This window comes from Budorcas taxicolor, chromosome 10, assembly GCF_023091745.1.
Source record: "Budorcas taxicolor isolate Tak-1 chromosome 10, Takin1.1, whole genome shotgun sequence".
NCBI classification, from domain to species: domain Eukaryota; kingdom Metazoa; phylum Chordata; class Mammalia; order Artiodactyla; family Bovidae; genus Budorcas; species Budorcas taxicolor.
The window spans coordinates 50665089-50673695 of NC_068919.1; positions in this window are offsets into that span (position 1 = coordinate 50665089).

Genomic DNA, 8607 nt, shown 5'->3' on the forward strand with positions numbered 1-8607 from the left:
ACCCCCAGGCCCTCACCACATCCCCTCGACTGCTCCTAAGTGTCTTCCAGAATCTTGCCCCTGTGCATCCTCACTGCATTGTCTCCTCTAGCACTGTTCTCTCTCATCTATAGGGCCCCTCCTGGATCTGACCCCATCTCCGGGGCCCTTGCAAGCCATTCTGTACAATACAGCCTCAGTGATCCTCTGCAAGGAAAACCTGATCATGTCACTCTTACCCTTACCCGTGTTCCTTCCACACCCCTACCCGAACCCCACACTGAAAACCTCAATGTCTCTTTGCTCTTAGAATCAAGACAAACTCCAGAGCATACCCCATAAAGTCCTGATATTCTGCCATTTTCTCTTTTCCCAAATTCAAACTGAAACATGGTCTACACTCTGCCCCAGCCGCCTCATGCCTCTTTTAATTCCTAATACGTGCTTTGCTCCCTCCTGATGAATGACATTTCCACAGGTTGTTCCCCTGCTTGGAATGCTCATATGGCTCCCTCATTTCTCTCTCTAAATAGGTCCAGTTTGTCCAGTGACACATTCCTGGAGCTTATCACAGTGGCACTCTTGTGCCTTCCCACTGGACTGTCTGCTCCCACAAGACTGTGGGCTCCATAAGGGGCGTGCTGGTCTTGGCTCATCATTGTATCACCAACATCTGGTCCAGGGGCTGGTACAGAGCAAGGAAGTAAGGAATAAATGAATTAATGGAAAAACAAATGGACTCCCTTAGGAACTTTGAGCTGAGAAGTGAAAGACAAGCATAAGCCAATCAGACAAAGAAACTGGGGAGGGAGGAACATTCTAGTCTGAAGGTAAAGCATGCCTATGGAGAGGAACTGAAATGAGCCCTCTTTCACTTTCCAGGGGGAAACGGTATGAATACCGTGCCCTGCATCCTGAATGGGGGCAGAGTAATGAAGTTAATGTGGGGATGGAAGTTGAGGTGAGGGGCTTTTTGTAATGAGCATATTTCAGGAAGGAGACAAATACACATCTGGCATAAAAAGACAAGGGTTATTTCACAAGGTCAGAGTCATGTAAATAGAAAAGAAAAAAAAGAAGGGTTTTCTTCACAGATAAGACTGTGTCATCGTCAGAAAAAGTTGGTTTCCACAATGGCATATGCTTGTAGTTTCAAGAAGACACCAGGGATAGGCTGCCCTCCCCGCCCCCCCCCCGCCCCCCCCCCCCCCCCCCGGGGAGAAAGACAAAAATGCAGATGAAGCGATTGCTGGGACTCTGCCCCTCCAGGAAGGGAGAAGCCTGGGAGGAGAAATGGCCCATTAACATCTCCCAAAACTTGAGCCAGGGGCACTGTGCTTTTCTCCTGAGAGGGGTGAGAATCCTGAGGTGTGTCTTAGCTCAGGCTGCTATAACATGTAGCTTACACAACAGATATTTATTTCCCATAGTTCTAGAGGCTAAAAGTCCAAGATCAAGGTGCTGGGAGATTCAGTGTCTGGTGAGTGCCTGCTTTTTGCCACTTCATACTATTTGTGGGGTTCTCAAGGCAAGAATACTGAAGTGGCTTGCCATTCCCTTCTCCAGTGAACTACATTTTGTCAGAATTCTCCACCATGACCCATCCATCTTGGGTGGCCCTACACGACATGGCTCATAGTTTCATTGAGTTAGACAAGGCGGTGATCCATGTGATCAGTTTGGTTATTTTTCTGTGATTGTGGTTTTTATTCCGTCTGCCCTCCAATGAATAAGGATAAGAGGCTTGTGGAAACTTCCTGATGGGAGAGACTGACTGTGGGGGAATCTGGGTCTTGTTCTGATGGGCTGGGCCATGACAGCATATTAAAAAGCAGAGACATTACTTCACCAACAAAGGTCCATCTAGTCAAAGCTATGGTTTTTCCAGTAGTCAGGTATGGATGTGAGAGTTGGACCATAAAGAAAGCTGAGCACTGAAAAATTGATGCTTTTGAACTGTGGTGTTGGAGAAGACTCTTGAGATTCCCTTGGACTGCAAGGAGATCAAACCAGTCAATCGTAAAGGAAATCAGTCCTGAATATTCATTGGAAGGACTGATGCTAAAGCTGAAACTCCAATACTTTGGCCACCTGATGTGAAGGACTAACTCACTGGAAAAGACTGATGCTGGAAAAGATTGAAGGCAGGAGGAGAAGGGGATGACAGAGGATGAGATGGTTGGATGACATCACTGACTTGATGGACATGAGTTTGAGCAAGCTTCGGGAGTTGGTGATGGACAGAGAAGCCTGGTGTGCTGCAGTCCATAGAGTTGCAAAGAGTTGGATATGACTAAGTGATTGAACTGAACTGAGCGCCTTCTTGCTGGATCAGTCAGCCAGCTTCTCACTGTGTCTTCACATGGCCTTTCTTGTGTATGCACGTGGAAAGGAGGTTCTGGTGTTTTTCCCTCTTCTGAGGACACTAATCCGATTGTGAGGACTCCACCCTTATGACGTCATCTATATCTAATTATCTCCCAAAGGGCCCCATCTCCTAATACCACCCCATAGGAGGTTAGGGCTTCAACATATGAATTTTGGGGATCCCCAAATATTCAGTCCAAAACAGTTTTAGATGTGGATAGTTCAAAGAGGACCTCAAAAGTAGATACAAAGATGCATAGCAAGTGGGGAGAAATAGGGATACTATCTATTTAAAGACTAAGGTCAGGCTTTACACCCTTGCTCAATGCAAGGGACAAGTTAGCCTGATAAGTCAGAACTCCCTATTTTTCCAGGTGGTACAGATAGGGGTGTTCTTTAAACTGTCAGGAAAAACAGTTACTAATGACTAATTTGGAGTTGGTATGTGGTCTGTCAGTGGGAACAGACATGGTGGTGTTGCAGGTAAGGAGACAGGGGAGTTACTGGGGAATTTCCCCAGACCTCTCGTCACATCCTGCAGTTACTAAAGGGACAGAGAATACAGACCAGCAGAGGAGCCCAGAAGCCAGGGAGACCATACAACTCCTTCTGTTGATATTTCTCTTCCCTCTCTAAGGGAGAATGCCTGTACCACAGAAAGGAAAGGCCCCAACATATAGATTACAGGTGCTAAACCCTTGTGGCAGAAAAGAATTTTGCGTATTCACAGGACAGGAAGAAGGCTGTGGGGGCAGTGGGGCAGCGGCAGGGGTGGGGGGCGGTCCAGCAGTGTGGGGCGGGGGGGAGAGTTGCAGGGGGGTGCTAGAGAGATGCAGAGACCAGTCCCAGCAGAGGTTGTCGCCCAGGCTGCATCTGTTGGACTTGATTTGAGGGCCATGAGAAGCCGTATGCAGGCTACCACGAAAGCAGCACTTTTTAGATCATGGTGGCTACAGGGTGAACAGAGGATTAGAGGGAGCAAGAGCGGCTGCAGGGAGGCCATGGGGAGCTGCCCCAGCTGAGATGGGCTGCTGGCCTGAGCTGAGGTTACAACTTCCAGGATGTGGGATAGATGATAGTGGAGGGGAGGAGGTAGACTGGACAGAGTTTCTGACACGGGCAGCCTGGACCTCAGGGGACACAGCTGCCTGGGCTGAGAGGCCCTGGAGGGGGGTCCCACACTCTCAAGAAAAGCACTGGGTGGCTATTTCCTCAAGAGAATTCATGGGCAGCTTCCTGGAGGGCAGTGGTTCCTGTAGATCCAGTGATCCCCCTTGTCTGCACAGCTCCATGTGGACTGGGTGCCTATGGGGCTTTTACTTTGCTTTAATGCTTTTGAAATGAATGGCTGGTTCTCATTTCCTCCTCCACACACTCTCTGAAGCGGTGTGTTTGGGAATGTTGCATAACGGCCTTTCCCCATCTCTCTCATATTTATCTTTGTCTGTGGACCTCCCTCCTCAACAGGATGGGTGACCACATCGGTTTCAACAACAAGAGTTTGCCAAGTACCTGCCTTGGCGGTCGGTCAGCCTGGGCTGAGTTCTCTAACCGCTCAAAAGACAACCAGAGACTTGGGGACAAAAGTTGTACTCCTTCCTGAAAAGGCTTAGATCTTTGTAGTTCCCTTCCTTGTGACCTCAGGCACCTTTTGGGGATGGGTTCTCTGGTTAGCTTAATATAGGACATGGCAAAAAATAATACTAAAGAATAATTAAGGACATTACATAAAACTTGGCTAACGAATGCCAACTAAACGCCAGCTAACTTGATTGCAGTTTTTTGACTTGTAGCCAAAGCACTTTATCTTTTGTTTGTTTCAGTGTTTCCACAGGCAGGTTCTGCTCCTCTCTTAGGCCTCCTGGTCTACTTTAGCAGCTTGATTTGTGCCCTTCGTCTTCTTTCCTGCCTCTCTTTTCCTGGTTTCACCCTCCTTGGCCTCCTCGCTGACTCCGGGCTCCTCGCATATTTGCTCCCCTCCCCCACCCGCCGCCCCCTCGCTCTCCTCTCTCTCTCGCTCCTTGTCACCATTTGTTCTCTATCACCCTCCTTTCTGGCTGGCTGATGTTGGAAACATTTCAGGAATTTTTAATTGAAAATACCATGAGAACTGTTATCACCTCCGTTTCACCACGGAGAAGACCCACGGCTGGGGTATGCTGACGGGTGACTCCCAGGGTGGGTGGGGTTTAATATCTCACCTAGGTTAACAGGGGCAGCTGGGCTTTGCTAACCTAGGCCTCGGGGGTGGAATGTGAGAAATGAAATATCGTCTGACGGGAAGGAGGGTGTGTTGAACAACCAAAAATTCCTATAAAGTCTAAAGAGGTGGGAGAGAAGTAGAGAATGAGGAATTAGTTAAAAGAAACAAAACAACCAGAAATTCTACTGCCCCCCCACAACTGTCTGCCACAAAAATGACTGTGAGGGAGAGCAGGTACCACCTGCATGTCGGTGAAGGTTCAGGATCCTCCCTGCTCCCTGCCTGGAGGGCTCCCGTGCCCTCCCTCTGCTCTCACAGCTGGCCCTGGCCCTGGACTCTGCAGCGTGGGTCAAATGAGCTCAGCCTCCTTTGATCTCCTCCTCTGTGAGGTCACCAGCTCCCCTCAAGGTCTCATCCCAGGTCAGCCTTCACATCTGCCAGGGCCTCGGAAACTGGAAGGCTAAGGAAGAACGCAACAGTGGGCTGTGGGGGCTGGGAGTGGGGGCTGGGAGGGGCCTGGGTGTTTTTTCCCTAATGTCAGGCCGCAACCAAAGAATTCTATTTTCAACCAGTTATTGTGGAATGAGGAAGGTGGGCAGGGATCCTGGGACACAAGGGAGAGAGGGGAATACTGTAGATCCTTACTCCTCTCCTGCATCCTCAGCAGGAGGCAGAGGCCATGGCACAAGAATCATCGCATATTGGAACTGGAAGGGCCCACAGCGGATGTCTCCTCTGCTGCTCCCCAGCCTGGGCCCGGGATTCAGGGACTGAGCCCTCTATCCACCTTCAGTCAGGGCAGCTCCCCTTTTATCTGTTTCCTATAGTGAGGTCCTATGCAAGATTTTGCGAAAAGCATTCCACTGCTGAAAAATGTACAATTTTGAAATCCATTGGTTCAGTCCAAGCATCCCTAGTAGCTCAGCTGGTAAAGAATCCGCCTGCAATACAGGAGACCCAGGTTTAATACCTGGGTTGAGAAGATCCGCTGGAGAAGGGAATGGCTACCCGCTCCAGTATTCTGGCCTGGAGAATTCTGTGGACTGTATAGTCATGGGGTCACAAAGAGTCGGACACCACTGAGTGGCTTTCACTTTCACTTTTCTCCTGTTTATTTATAAATAAATGGGATCCAGAGAAATTGTGAGATGAGTCAAAATACTACCGTAGTTACTGCATAGCCGGCCCAGCTATGGGTCTCCTACCAGTTAATTTTCCTGGGGACTGATCAACCTCAAAAGTGGAGGAGCAGGGCCACAGCACAGATGAGGCTGATGGGAGTAGATTTGCTTCTCTCCATCCTTCCAGACTCAGAGCTGCTGTTACTCCAAGTGAGAATTGAGGCCCAAAGGCCCCTTACGTTTCCAAAGAGAATGAAGGTATGATTTTTCAGTACTAGAGCAGAGCAGTCTATATGAGTTTTGAGATAAAGCATCATGAATGTTTCCTGCTGAGCTGTTGGAATGGACAAAGCCGCTTATGCCACCCCACAGACATCTGCATCTATACACTGAACTAAGAATCCTGAAAATCTTTTTTTTAAAGGAAAGAGAGAAGAAAATAGGGGAAGGAAGGAAAAGAAATAAGAAAAGATAAAACTATATAAACATGGAAAAAAGAAAAAATATCTTTGCCAGAGAGTCCTCTCTGACCCTCTTCAGTTCAGTTCAGTTGCTCAGTCGTGTCTGACTCTGTGCGACCCCATGAATCTCAGCACGCCAGGCCTCCCTGTCCATCACCAACTCCCGGAGTTCACTCAGACTCACATCCATCGAGTCAGTGATGCCTTCCAGCCATCTCATCCTCTGTTGTCCCCTTCTCCTCCTGCCTCCAATCCCTCCCAGCAGCAGAGTCTTCTCCAATGAGTCAGCTCTTCGCATTGACCCTCTTATTCCTGAAGAATATCTGGAAAATGGGAGATAAAGACAGATAGTACCATATGTCACAGCTAGATCTTGGGCTTTGGAGGGGGTCATTTTTATCTGATAATTTTCTAAAACAAGACAAAAGCTAAGAAAATGAAAACCCAGGAAGAAGACATAAAGCAGAAAGGCTGCCGTGGAAGGGGATGTCAGGGAAAGCCAAACATCCAGGCAGGGAGATGGCAGGACCAAAGCGATAGGGACGACTCTGCCAGCGTGTGACCGGAAAGGGTGACTATTCCCCATGGGCCCCCAAAGCAGGCAGCACCCCCTCCCTTCCCACAGACGGCTCTCTCTTGGCCCAAGCATGGGCAATTCTGCTAGCACATAATGTTTTCTTTTTTCTCAAATAAAATATCATCACCTGATCTTAGCTAAGTAACTGTGAACTTGTAAAAGTCTGTTTGTTGTTCTCCAGAGACCCATTCAAGTGGCTTTTCATTTGAATTTGTTCATTCAAACACATTGCAATCTTTCTCTAATTGTTTCTCACAGCCCCATTGTGAGGGACAATTATTCCAGTGACCTCACTCAACCCTGTTGCAGGTGAGTAAACTGAGGCATGTGACAAGGGTGATGTGAGATGCAGAAACAACCATGGATCCATCCTCCCTACCCTCAGATACTTGTGGGGATTTTCCACATCTAGAATCTTGCAGAACTCACAGATTGCATGCTTCCAACTAACCCCAGACCATCAGACAGGCATCTGTGTGGTTTGGCCAGGACATAGCATTCTGTTGATAACTGTTTAGTAATTTTACAGCATGTCAGGAGCATAAGTGAAGCTAGTACATTTCAGCCTTAGAAAACTAGTAGTTTGGGAGACAGAAACTAATGAGAACGAGGGTCCTAAGAAGTCTTTAAAGATATTGCAAATGTATAAGATAAATATGTGGGGAAGCACATTTGGGGTTTAGTTCTCACTCTTGTAACTAATGAAATACATTGCTCAGGATCTTTCTGTCTCCCTTGGGGTTCAGTACTCCATGAATATACAGGGATTATATTCATTATTAATGGATCAATTAGCATTAAATAACATTTATGTTATATATTATGTTAATGCCATATATTATACTATTATACACATATAATATGGCAGTATATTTTATATTACTAACCAGTCCATTCTAAAGGAGATCGGTCCTGGGTGTTCATTGGAAGGACTGATGCTAAAGCTGAAACTCCAATACTTTGGCCATCTCATGCGAAGAGTTGACTCATTGGAAAAGACTCTGCTGCTGGGAGGGATTGGGGGCAGGAGGAGAAGGGGACGAGAGAGGATGAGATGGCTGGATGGCATCACTGACTCGATGGACATGAGTCTGAATAAACTCCGGGAGTTGGTGATGGACAGGGAGGCCTGGCATGCTGCAATTCATGGGGTTGCAAAGAGTCAGACACGACTGAGTGACTGAACTGAACTGAACTGATACATTATATACTATATATAATAATGATTCATATAATATGGTGCTAATAAACATACATTTGTATATCTATTATATGATCATATAAATAAACAACATATAAATAAATATAACATGTTGCATTAATAAATATATTAGAATAATATATAATAAATATCAAATATCTGGTGCAGCATTGTCCCTGGTACTGTGTGTATATGTTGGGAATGCGAAGCTGGATGAGCCCCTCAGAGACAGGGTTGACTAGAGCTGAGAGTCAGATATGTCCAGAGCAGAAGAGAGCATAAGCCCATCACCAGCCTCCCTTGATGTGGTCTGACGGTCCCCCTTGGAGGCTGATTTGAAGTCCTATGCCAACAGTATGATGACATCAAGGGCTACCAAGGGAGAAAGCATGAAAAGCTTTCCAGAATTAGGGAAGGAGACAGAAAGACACCTCCCTCCTTCACCTCCACCATCTCTACCCTGCAGTAGGTTGTGACTCTATGCTCAGTCATGTCGAACTCTTTGTGACCCCACAGACTTAAGCCCACTAGGCTCCTCTGTCCATGGGATTCTCCAGGCAAGAATGCTACCATTTCCTTTTCTGGGGGATCTTCCTGACCCAGCATTCAAACCCGGTCTCCCGCATTGCAGGCAGATTCTTTACCATCTGAGACACCAGGAAGTCCCTCTTGGGCACAGATAGTCTTATTGTACCCAG